Here is a 13,323-nt window from a genome sequence, read left to right as displayed (position 1 = left end):
AGAGCCAGTGGCTGCCATAGTTTGTCTTGCTGTTCCTACCCGTTCCAGACTTTAGTCTGGTCTGGTTCTTCCAGACTGCCAGACTTGTCTCTCTTGTTTGTGCCTGGACAGCCTCTGTAGTTGCTTACTGATGGCTGCAGCTGCTCCTCAGGTGTTGAAGGGCTTTATTAATAACTTAGAGACTGCAGCCTTTGCCTTTGCATCGGTTAAGGTCCCTGGTATGTTAGAGTGCTCTGTGCACTGCTACCTTGTCCAGTTCAGTGTGAGTTTCTAGCTTGTTACTAGTAGCTTTGGCATAGCTTTTCTTGTTGGCCTGTATACAGCTTTACTAGTTCTCCTGTGTTTTGCTTAGTGTGAGTTTCTAGCTTGTGACTAGTTAGCTTGGGCATAGCTTTCTTGTTAGCTTGTGTACAGCTTTACTAGTTTTCTTGTGTTTAGGTTTCTGGTTTTCCCGTGTGTGTTTTCCTTTGCTTCTGGAGCTTCAGCCCTAGTCCTGTCCGCTGCCAGTACTCCTTGCTACTGGAGCTCCAGCCATAGTCCTGCTGCCTGAACCTGGATATTCTCTGCCTGTGGCCAGACCTGACTATTGCCGGAACCCGGACATTCCCTGCCTGTCTGCCTTGCTTTCGCCTAGGTGCCTGGGGGCACTTCTGTATCCAGATTCCTGTTGTTCCTGCATGCTAGTTCCAGTTCCGGTTTTCCTGTAAACCCTACCGGCTGGCCGAACCTGAGGGCTCAATCCTCGGGGAATGGTGGCTAAGCGTAGGTGAAGCCTAGGTCCCGTGTGTTCCTGTCCAGTGGGTTCCGGTCCCATGTGTTCCAGTCCAGTGGGCTCCACTCCAGTGTGTACCAGTCCGGTGGGTTCCAGTCCAGTGCGCACCCGTCCGGTGTGTTCCAGTCCTGTGTATTCCAGTGCAGAACTCCAGTCCGGGGTTCCAGTCCAGCTTTGCCTCATCTCTGCTTTGAAGGTGACCTTGCCTGCCACTACTGCTCCACGGTAGTGGTCCAAGGGCTCACAAACCCAGTGCTTCCAGGGAAGAAGCCTGACAGAATGCAAAGGCCATGAGTCCGGCGAGATCATCCATCCAGCGGGACTTGCTGCCCACAACCTTGTTTCCTATGGACAACTCGGGTGCAGGTCCTGATATTTGGTCGGTTCCCTATGCCAACCCAATTTTTTCTCTGAATTGTTTTATGACGCTTCAGGAGTACCGAGATGAACTTTTGTCTGATCCAGCCCTGAAGGATACTCCTGAAGCAACAGCCGAAAGAAAGCGTCTCTGGTGGCGTCTGGTCTGCCATAGCCCAGTTTCTGATATTGATCCTTCTACTCTGCTTTTTGAATACCGCCTCAGACTTCTTGAGGAGCCAGCTCTGCGGGATACTCCCGAAGCTGAGGCCGAAAGAAAACGCCTTGGAATTCCTCCGCGCAGGTCTCCTCAGCAGAACAGCCTGCGTTACCAAAGCGGGTTAGTTCCTATTCGGTATTCCAGTCTGCCGGCTCTGAGTCCAGTCCGAGGGGAGTTTCAAGCGGAGCCTTTGAATCCCGTTCGAGTGAAGCCTCCAGTTAAGCCTCGGAGTTCAGTCCGAGGGACGGTCCTGACCAGGTCTCTGAGGTCAGGCCGAGTGGGACGTCAGACCAAGCCTCTGATTCCAGTCCAAGCGGTGCCGCCACCTAGGCGCCTGAGTCCAGTCCAGGGGATGCTTCATACTGAGCCTCCGATTCCAGTTCAAGTAATGCTTCCAGTTAAGCCTCCGAGTCCAGTCCGAGGGAAGCTTTCGATTGAGCCTCTGATTCCTGCTCGAGTGGCGCTTCTGGCCGAGCCTCCAGTCCTCGTTCAAGTGGCACGCCCATTGAAACCCCTGAGTCCAGTCCGAGGGGTGCTGCTGACGGAGCCTCCGAGGCCTATGCAAGTGGCGTTCCAGGTCGAGCCTCCGTTTCTAGTACAAGTGACCTGTCCAGTCAAGCCTCTGAATCCTGTTCGAGTGGCGCTTCAGACCAAGCCTCTGATCCCTGTCCAAAGGGTATGTTCTGCCAAGCCTCAGCTAAACTCCAGTCCGGGTCCCAGTCCAGCTCCTGTTCCGAGTTCCTGTTCCAATCAAGACTCTGATTCCAGTCCGGGTCCCAGTCCCGGTCCAGCTCTTGTTCAGAGTTCCAGTTCCACTTCAGACTTTGATGCCAGTCCGGGTCCCAGCCCTGGTTCAAGTCCTGATTCCAGTCCGGGTCCCAATCCCGGGACTGCTCCTGATACCAGGCTGAGCGTACAGCCTATAAAGGTTTCTTCAGTTTCTGCCCTTAATGATGAGATGACGCTCCAAGAGTACCGTGATAGACTTTGTTCTGATCCAACCTTGGAAAATACCCCTGAAGCTGTAGCTGAGAGAAGGCGAGTTCAGCGGCTTGGGGTCCAGAGAAACCCAGTTTCTGCTATTGATCCTGCTATCACGCTCTCTGAGTACTGCCGCAGTCTTCTCTTGGAGCCTGCCCTGCAGACTACTCCTGAAGCCAACGCCGAAAGGAGACAGCTTAGAAGGTCGTTCCAGTCCAACCAGAAGAGCATCAGCGGTTGTATCTATTCTGAGTTCCAGTTCCATCCCCGCAGCTGAGCCCGCTCCGAGTTCCAGTTCCAGCCCAGATGCTGAGTCTGCTCCAAGCTCCAGTTCTAGCTCAGACACTGAGTTTACTCCAAGTTCCAGCTCCAGCCGAGGTGCTGAGTTTACTCAGAGTTCCAGTTCCAGCTCCAGCCGAGATACGGAGTCCGAGCTGAGTTCCAGCTCCAGCCAAGATGCTGAGTTCTCTCCGAGTTTGAGTTCCAGCCCAGATGATGCTGAGTCCACTCCGAGTTCGAGTTCCAGCCAAGATGATGCTGAGTCCACTCCGAGTTCTAGTGCCAGCCAGGATGCTGAGGCCGCGCTGGGTTCCAGGTCCAGTCAAGCTCCTGACCCCGGACCAGTTCCTGGTTCCAGTTACAGTGAAGCTTTTGATTCCCATTTGGGTCCCAATCCCAGCCCAGCTTTGGATGCTAGCCCTGTTCCTGCTACTAGGTTGATATGCCAGGAGGCCCAAGAAGTTGTGGATCCCCTCAGAAAAGTGGATCCTCTCTAAGCCAAGTGTAGGGGAGGGTAGAACTTTAGTTAAAAAAAATAATAATAATAAAATAATAGTTTTTCTGCCCCTCTTTCAGCCATACTGATACAAGGTTACGTTACCTTTTTCTTCTACACTGAAACAATTTACTGAATGCAAGTGACCTAATGGCACTGCTAATAAAACCTATACAAAGGTTTCTTTTATTAGTGACAGGGACAGGGTTTGCTCTGCCCCCCTGAAGAGTTAAACAGTGTGCCATAGTATTCCCAGTTGTAACACTATGTGTTCAAATCTACTGTTTATTTGATACAATTCCATGTCACTTTGTCCTTTGTGTATACGGTTTCTAGATAAAATTTTGTTTCATGATAAGCTGGCTAAGAATTCTCAAGTGTCACTCTCAGAATGTGTTTAAGCTATTAGGAAATTAATTGGTCCACATTCCAGTGTGATTAAGTTTGTTTTTACAAGATTGATAGAAAGATATGTGGTTCCATCCATTTTATAGGGAGCTTTTTAGTTTTAAAATTAGACTAACAGGATAAAATAATTAATTTGACACTAAGCGCTTTCCTAAAAACAAATTAAGTTCTGTAGATTTCTGCAAATAGCAAGCAGCCCTGCCACTTATATGTTAAAACAAAGTGTTAATACCAACAGAACTTGGAACTGGAAAAGTTAATGCTGCATTTCAGCTCAATTTGTATTTATTGTTGCCTCTTTGTCAGGCAGGTTTGTACCGTTTACTGGTAACTTTACCTTGTTAAAATTTATTATTTGTGTGCAGAGGCATCTGGTATTGTATGATTTAAAAAAAAACTTTCTGACTGCAGCTATAGAGGTACTTTAGGAAAACTAAGGGGAACCAATTGAATAATTTGTTGCTCAGTCATCAGACTTGCGCGGCTTGTTTTTATTTCTGGTTTTTGCATACTGCTGTTCATATACCAACTTTGGAAGAAATGGTGGTTTTCCCTGCTTGCTCAGAGAAAGTATGAAGGAATCTGTGAATGAGTGTCTTAAGAATGAAATACCAGAACAGTGGAGATATGTGACCTTGTGAATTAATTTCTGAGTGTCTTTTTTTTTTTTTCTCTTTCAGAATTCAAATTACAAATTTAGGATTTTATGGAATCAGGGTTTCATTCATACAAGCCATCCAGATAATTTTAATATAAAGAAATATTTTCTGTCTTTTAATTTTATTTGAATGCGCTCCAAAGAGCTTCTCTTACCAGCTGCAGAGGTAAAAGATTCTCTAAGGAGCATTTAAAAGGTAATGCCTGTGCCTTTTCTATTTCTGGAATGGCTATGCTATGCATTTGTTCATTTGTGCACATACGAGCTCACCGAAACTGTTTTGGTAATCCATTTGGATACCATACATAATTTTTATTTTGTATAATACTGTGTGTACTTGCAGATTAAGTCCACTACTGAATCCGACAAAACAGATCTGATATATATGGCCTCTTCAAACTCTGTCTTTTGTCTGTTTGTGTGTGTTTTTGTGGGACCCATCAGATACATTCAGTATAAATGACCATTTCTGATTTTTTTTTTTTTATTTTGTGGGTAGCACAATCAGTATGTATAAATAGTTTCTCTCCTGAATACATACTGGTTGTGTGTGAAATTTAACAAAAGTGTTCTCTTCTGAATGCCCTACTAAACACATTACCTTCTTGTGTTCTATCACTAATCAACATTTTAGTACATTAACTACAGGCAGAGTGTAATTTGTTTTCCCCACGTTCAGTACGGAATTTTGTCTCTTTCCAAAGTATACTTTTCCTTAAAGATTACTTTTACCTGGATGATATCTTTGCTCCACTTTTTCTCTATCTGTCTCTCAGAATACTGATGATGTCTCTTTATTTCTCAATAACACCCACCAGAGCCAGACTTGCCATTGGTGCCAATTTGTTACTACCAACTTGTGGATTGGGTCCACCTGAGTAACCACCGACCCCGCCTATGGACTGGCCTTGGTTTAAGGGTCCACTGAAAGTCTGCAAGTCCACACCTTTTGCTGTCCAGACTCAAAACTCTGATGCTTGCTACCACCCTTCCACAATGCACAGCCTGCACCAGACTGATCTTACGTTTTGGACATTTACACCAAATACTCTATATACACTACTGCTGCAGAACGTTATTTGCTCTTTGTGGACTTAATGGACTTATTCAAATTATCATTGCCTTTTTCTTCTCAGTACTATTTTGATCTGATTTTGTATTTCTTAAGCTACATTATTCTGTGAATCAGTTGAAGTTTAATTTTCTGGTAGCTACATTCCTTTTTGTGCCTCTTTTGCCCTGTGTTTTATTTATTTCTGTGTGGACCTCCCTTGCATAGCCCCTCATGCTACATTTAAATTTCTGGACACTCACTGGTCTTGCATTTTGTTTTATGGGACGGTTATGTTTGCCTGTATATTACTGTATTACCTCTAATGTGAAAGAAAAAAAATGCAAATTATCCTCTACCCCCTGTCATGTATTCTCACCTTTATCTTTCCCTTTTGCTATCCTTTTTGTTGCCCTACTTTTGGAAAAAAAAATGACCTGTAGATCCCATGCCTGGCCAGTTCTGCGCATCTCTCTGATTGCATGGGCTGTTCACCCTTAGTGCCTAGCTCTAACTTGGCCATCCCCCTGCCTCCTAGTTCATCTCTGGTAATTTAGCTTGTTTTCTCTCTACAGATGTTTTCCCTACTTACACTCTATCTCATGTCATAGTGGTTCTGTGTATGAACATGCTCAGTTGTGATCTTCCTTTAATTTGTTCTCTTTTGCTTCTTTTTTTTGTTTGATCCAACTACCCCCACTCTTTTCTGCTTTAACAACAATGGTTTGGGCCCTGCTCTGGGCAATACTGATACTTCTGTCTGTCTGATGCACATTCTTCCTAATGGGACGTGGCAGTCCCAGCCCTCTCTTAATCACTCTACCTTATTTTCCAGTTACCTAGACCCCCTCGCTGCCTGCTTGGCAGCCTGTAATATGCACAATGTCCGTACTGGTAACCCCTGGCCTTTCTATGGTCCTTACACTTTATTCTGTAGATTCTGGAATAAATGCGCATCTGTTGCATTGTCTATGCAGCTAATGCACATGCTAGGTTATGATCCCCATCTCCCCTTCCCGGAGGGATTAGTAGCTTTAGTGGGACACTATTGGGGTTGTGGTTCTTGGGCTTACCAGGCCTTACCCCCGAAATGGAAAGGTACTTGCTATTTGGCCCAACTCCTTCCATTTGTTGCATACACCAAGATTAATCCAATTCCTGTTCCTGCCAGAGTGCGCAGATACATTCCTTCAGCTATGCCTTCCTCTGAGGATAGGGAAGTATCCCTTACCCTTGAACTTAAGTATGTAAACACTACTTCCCCATTGTCTAAACAAGTTCATGATGTAATTTCTCCCACAGCCTGGCTGCCATTTGGACCCTGAATGTACTGCTAAATGTGGTGCAGCTATTAGGTGCTTGCAGGCTGTGGTAGAAATCAATGCACACCGTCAGAGTAAGAACCTTCTGACTTTACAAAACCAAATTAATGATATCATTCGATATGTTACTGACACACGCTTCATGGTAGATCTGCTCCTTGTGCACACGGGGAGTCGTATGTGGCGTGATTAATTCTTCCACATGTTGTACTCTTTTAAGTCTGAGATTGTAGTTAATACTGTACAAGACATGTTAGCTGTTACTCATGTTGGTGCAGACACTTACAAGGGCTTATTAGACATGTCTGGGTGGGATATTTTCACCTCTGCGTTCTCTATTTTAGGTGGTACCTTCAGATCTCTTTTTATTGGACTGTTAGGATTACTACAACAGTAAAGCATATCTTGTTTGCTTGGTTACATCTCCCCCTGTTTACACATATTATGCACTCCACCTAAAATCCTTTTTATGTCAGCAAATACTTCACATAACTATGCCCCACGAAGTTCTTATACTGCTACTCCCACTACGGACCCTGACATATTGGTTACCTCTGCATGTGTTTAATTTCTCCTCCTGGTTCCTGGACACAGATTTGTATTGCGCTTTAGAAATGTTAAATAGTAGTAGTAGTATATATATTTTTTTAGTATCATTCTCTCTCTCCTCCTCCTCTCCAGCAACTATTTGCCCCTTTTGTTTTCTTGTAGTAAGTACGGCTCAAAGAACTCTGCACCTTTCTTGTCTCCTTTGGCTGAAGGAACAGTCTTCTCTTTTTCCAGGAGGAGGGGGAGATGTTGGTGGAGGTGTACTTTCTACTTATGAAGGCCTGAACCAAGCAGTTTCAGTACTGCTAAATATCTAATATCTAAGAAGTAGTCTATAGACAATAAGAAGCGAAGGTTTCTTTTTTTTTCTGTAAATTACAATGATATTAAGCTAGAAGGCCCCCACCTCCTCCCTACCTCACTCTGGCAGGCAACTGAAAGACAATGAGCCCATGCCATTGACTGTTTACATGAGTGTGTTTATTAGCCTTTGAGAGACTTTTAGGATGCAGAATGAAGTTCCAGCTGACAAGGGGGCGGAGTACCTGGCAGAGCAGAGAGAGAGAGAAAATCCTGCAATTCAGGCCCTGATAGGAAAATGCTATTGCAGAGGGGGTCTTGGGAACTGAGTCCTGAATCCTTTGAAGTGAGATACAGATTGCTTTTATGGAGGATGTGCTGGAGATGTAACTTTTAAGGAAACAGCAATATATATTTTTATGTGGGCAATTGTAAGAAACAAATGGCATATCCTGCATGACATATGATGTGTTCCTGAGAACCAGTTCTTTGTACTACAGCCTATATAACTGGTCTGGAAGACAAAGGGAGTCCATGAAAATCTTCCTCAGTCTATCTCAATAGATTAAGGAATATGCGACCATCTCCATGGCTCCTCCCTTTTTTATGTTTCCTCAATACCCTGTTTCTTATGTGCTGCTCCTAATTTTATTATTTCTTATTTTTCATGTTCTTGGGTAAGAATAAAATGTTGATAATGTGAGAAGCTTCTCTTGTTTATAGTGTTTTTGGTACTTATCAAGCCGGAGGATCTAAGAAAATAATGTAACCCTATGGGTTAAATGTTAAAAGATTACCTGGTTCTGGTGTGGAGACAGTGAGCAGTGCAGTGAAACTGAGTGGTCTGTGTGCATGCGCTGAGTGTTCTGCATGTTGATGGAACTCTCAGGAGATTGACAAACAGCTCAGGCTGGCAGTTGGGAGAGAGCTCTATTACTGAGAACATGTTACTAGGGAAAGTCTGGAAGAAAGTTGATGCTGGAGATCATCACCTGAAAGAAAAGGCGCCCACTGTTCCAGAGAGCCAGAGAGAGAAAACAAAGAGAGCAGCTAAGTGACTGAAACTATTTTAAAAAGTGCACGTAAGAGAAAATAGTAAAGGAAACCTGAACAATAAGTGAGAGATACCTAAAAGAAGAAAAAAAAGAGTAGAGGAAAACTTACATGTTGGGATCCTTGGGGGTCTCCAGGGGTCTGAGGGACAGGAGAGGGGAGACTTTGAAGAGTTTTGTGGAATTGAATGTACTTAAATGATTTATGTAACTAATATTTATACTTATCTGAGGATGCTCTCAATGTTTCTAGAGATTAAACTGATTTGTGTTTCTAACCTGTAATTGGAATACATATGTTAAATTTGTAAGTTGATAAATTTTCATTAGCATTTAAATATAATTCACTAATAAAAAAAAATATTTTCTTTTTATTGTTAAACTCCCTGGTTGGTGGTGTCATTTCGGGGAAACAATGTGACATATTTGGTACCATCATTTAATACCTTGCTCTGCCACCAGGGGGTTTACAATAAGTTGGGGAATTTGTGGGGTTGAGGCGCTGGGTTTTGGTTCCGAGACCCAGCACCAATAGACCCAAACACTACATACAAAATTAAGACACACTTATCCATGAGCAGCATGTCTCCCTCTTCTCTCCATCCCCTTCTATCCCATGTGTTCTAGTTCCCCATTTCTCTTCTCCACGCCTTCATGTACGTTACCAATCTTTTTTTTCTCTTCCCTGCACCCACACTCCCTCCACCCTTTTTACAAAGGAGGTTAGATAAAACAGGAGACAGGGTTGAGACTATTTAGCCTGTTATATGGGCTGAAACCAGAAGGCAGAAATTGCTGCCACACTGGTTCACTCAAAACAATAGCAAAAAAATTATTAGAAATAAGGGACTTTTTTTTTTACATTTATATCACACATTATCCCAAGCAAACTCTGGTTTAATGTAGTTTACGCTGGAAAACATAGTGAGACAGAATAGAATTTAGTTATATCATGGGAGCAAGTAGATGGATATGTCTGAAACATTTAACAACGTTGAGATTAGTATATCATACCCAACTAGGCATTAAAAAAAAAGGCAAGTGTATGATATACCACTGCAATCCACAAAACAAAAAGTAGTTCCCACATGCTTTTTATTTCTTTTGACGTAGGCACAGGGAAAAAAAATTAAATTTTAAATTATGTCTGTTTTAGTGGCCCTTTGCTATTAAATGTTGGGGTTGTTTCTGGTCTTTTAATATTGGTGTAATAATTATTGCACCCGAGCTCTCAGGAAAATGACATCTGATGAGTATGTTCACTTAAGTTATGACACCTGATGGTTTTCTCTTGTTGCAAAGCAAATCTGAAAAGGTTTCTGTTCTGGATATTTTAATTTGTGATAGATGTGACAATAAAGATTATATTGAAAAACAGTAATATATAACTTTGGCACAGCACATGGAGGAGTTATAAATAGCAGCCTTTTGGCGGACTTCTTCCCTGGGATAAAAATTAAAATGACTAAAACCTGATGTTCTTCCCTTTTTTTCTTAAGGATTACAATGAGTTTTCTTTCTATAGCATAAACATAGGGATCTATTGATTTTTAGATAGCTGGAGAGGTAAGACTTTCTTATTGCTAGAGGCAGCAGCTTTAGGGGCAATACCATGAGGTAAGAAAATAAAATAGGGGTCCTTTTGTTAAGGTGCACTGAAAAATGGCCTGCGGGAGTGTAAGCGCGTGTTTTGGGCATGTGCAGATCCATTTTTCAGCGCACCTACAAAAAAATGCCTTTTTAAAATTTTTGCCAAAAATGGACGTGCGGCAAATTTAAAATTGCCACGTGTCCATTTTGGGTCTGAGACCTTACTGCCAGCCATTGACTTAGTGGTAAGGTCTCATGCGTTAACCAGGCAGTAATGACCTACATGCGTCAAATGCCACTTGGATAGGCAAAAGATGAATCTTACTGTCATGTATCAGATGCGCACCAAAAATGAAATTACAAGAGCCATGCGGTAGCTGGGCGTAAGTTGGGTGTGCATAGACGTTTACGTGGCTTAGTAAAAGGGCCCCTCACGCATCAGTATTCAGCTGATAGAGGTCAGCATTTCTTTCCCATGTTTGGGAATTAGCATTGAATATCCAGCTCCTCAGCAGACCTGAAGTTATGTGAGGACGAGAGGATCAATAGCTTGGAAGGGATAGGCTTAGAAAAACAGCAGTGGTGTGTGTATGAGTGAAGACTGCAGCCTCTAACCCCCTTACTGTATAACCTTGCCCACACATTTTTGCGCTTAGGGCAAAATTACACAGATGGTGCCTTACAAATTGGCACAAAAAAAAGCACACGCTATAATCTATGCCTAAAGTTAGGCGTAGTTTATAGAATACTAGTAAAAAAGGCCCATTTCTGGAACAAATGAAACGGGCGCCAGCAAGGTTTTCCTGGGAGTGTGTATGTTTGAGAGAGCCAGCGTGAATGTGCGGGTGTGTGACAGAGTGAGACTGTCTGTGTGACAGTGTGTGTGTGAGAATGAGTGTGTGTGACAGGGCCCCCTCCCCTGTTCCTAATGCCCCTCACCCCGTTCCCTCCCCTCCTTTTCCTCCTCCTTCCCACACTTTGGGTTCCTTAAGGCTTTCAAAAGTCTATGTACCCCTGTGGCCCTAACGCCCAGTATCCGGATACCCCACCACTTTTCTCCTCACCCCTCTCCCAAGATGTAATACTTTCATGTCCTTCATTTTTTTTAAAAAGTGTCCTATCTACCCTGTGTACAAATGCCCGGCATTCAGATTGTGTTCCTCTCGTAAATTTTCATTTCTTTCATTCATTCAGAACTCCCCCCGAACACTTTTGGTTCCTTCAGTCTTTTAAAACTCTCCTATGTACCCTGTGTCCTAATGGCCAGCATTCAGATTGTTTTCCTTTCCCAAATGTTCATGTCTTTCAGTCCTTCAGAACTCCCCCTCCCCCCATTTAACACTTACAGTTCCTTCAGTCTTTTAAAACTCTCCTATCAACCCTGTGTCCTAATGGCCAGCACTCAGATTGTTTTGCTTTGCCAAATTGTCTGTCACTGAGGTCAGTGCCTGCCTGCTTAGTAGACCACTTCCGGCACGGTCCCAAGCACATCCTGTTGGAGGTGAGAATTATTATATAGGATGTGCATATTATAAATGATCTGGAAATGGAAACAACAAGCAAGGTGATGAGACCATAAACATTGCTATACTGGGTCAAACCAAAGGCCCATCCAGAGAGAAGAAATGTCAAATAGACCCTGGAAAAGAAGGAAAAATAAATAGAGAAAATCAGAAGAGACACAGATCAAATTGAGTAGAAAAAAAAGAAAAGGCTCAGACTACAAAGGTAGAAAAAATATTTTGTTTTCTTTATCAATTGGACTATGTCAGCTTTGGGAAATGTGCATCTCCAATATTTTACATTTCTGTTTCTCTAGTATTGCTGAGGGTGGGGGAATGCAAATGGGTATCTGTGCTACTGGAGCTAGATGGGAGGAGAAGATAAAAAGCTGGAGAGTAGTATTGAGAATTCAATTTTGGGGGGGGGGGTATGCCACAGGAGGGTATATGGAGTGGTGATTGACTGTATGCTAGGGGAGGCAGAGAGAGCTATGGGAGTGGGTGCTGGGTGGCGGCAAAGAGAGAGAGAAATCTGGGGGTATCCACTCTGGAGAGGCAGCTCACATGGAGCCACCTTGATTAGGATAGTTGGAGCACTAGCAGCTCTTAAAGAGCATTGTTGCTAAGGAGGTGATTCTCCAGCGGCCCTGTTGGTAGGATAAATTTAAATTTGTTTAAGAAACTTTTGGGTTTTTTTAGGAGGGTGGTGATTGACAAAAGCTACTGTTTTTTTTTTTTTGGGGGGGGGGGGGGGGGGTAGAGGACAGATTCAGAGGCTACTGCTATGGATGGAGATGTGAGCCAAAGCTGCAGCTGGGTAGGTGATGAAGAGTGGCTTTGTTTGCTGAGAGTGGATGGGACTAGTTGTGAGGAAAGGGTTATTAAAACTGCAGCTGCTGGGGTTAGATACACTGTCCCACCCACCTTTAGTAGCTGCAGCTTTGGCTTCTCTCCCATTTCCCCATCAACCACAGCCTATAGCCTCTCTCCATTGCCAGATGGTAGGCTGTAGGTGGGCGGGTGAAGGGGAGAACAGTTGCCTCTTATCTGCTATTCTGTTAAACAACTTGCTGTGCATCATCTCGTGCACATTATGAATCTGCAGTTTATAAATGTGCATAAATGTATTTTTTATTAGGATTTATTTACCGCCTTTTTTTAAGGAATTCACTCAAGGCGCTACACAATAAGAATAAATCAAACAAGTCAAGCCCTGCCTTATACTATGAACTTTTCTTGTTGGGCAGACTGGATGGACTGTGCAGGTCTTTATTTGCTGTCATCTACTATGTTACTAGAAGTGACATGGGTGCTGGGAATAAAATCAAAAAGAAGAATCAGAGTCAACAGGGCCAAGAAAGGGTCGCACCAAAACTCTGCTGCAGCTGTTGCTGCTGTACCCTGTCCTGTGCACAAAACTATGATGTGAATCTTAATAGAGCCAAGCCTAATGGCATAATGCCCAGAGAGTCACTTACTATTTGATGCAGCCTTCAACCACAATGATGTATTGTAGTGGCTCTGTTTTCCCCTCCCCCCTCTTGGAATTTAAACTTGTTTGCAGACTGACTAACCCATAACTACAAGTCACACAATGCTGCGAGGCAAGAGGAAGATTATATGGGAGGGTTTAAACACAGGACCCTAGTCAGTCTCTATTCCCACTTTCTTGGCACTTGATTTGCTGACATTGCTTTTCTTCGTTAACGGCTGCGTAGGTTCAGGGACGACTGACGGCTGCTCCCTCACACCCTCCTCTTTAAAAGAGAAAAACCTTCGAGCCAGG

General features: G+C 43.6%; 1 protein-coding gene across 2 annotated transcripts in view; it reads left to right on the top strand.

Annotated features, from left to right (window-relative positions):
* Positions 1-12,798: 12,798 nt before the first annotated feature.
* Positions 12,799-13,323, top strand: part of LOC115463446 (catechol O-methyltransferase A-like) — a 79,087-nt gene continuing 78,562 nt past the window's right edge. For both annotated transcript variants that reach the window (XM_030193947.1, XM_030193942.1), the window contains exon 1: positions 12,799-13,322. The gene's annotated coding sequence lies outside the window, so the exon portion shown is untranslated. The remainder of the gene's footprint in view (position 13,323) is intronic.

This window comes from Microcaecilia unicolor, chromosome 2 (genome assembly GCF_901765095.1).
Source record: "Microcaecilia unicolor chromosome 2, aMicUni1.1, whole genome shotgun sequence".
Classification (NCBI taxonomy): domain Eukaryota; kingdom Metazoa; phylum Chordata; class Amphibia; order Gymnophiona; family Siphonopidae; genus Microcaecilia; species Microcaecilia unicolor.
The sequence above is the reverse complement of the archived record's forward strand: the minus strand, read 5'-3'. Positions and strand labels throughout refer to the sequence as shown.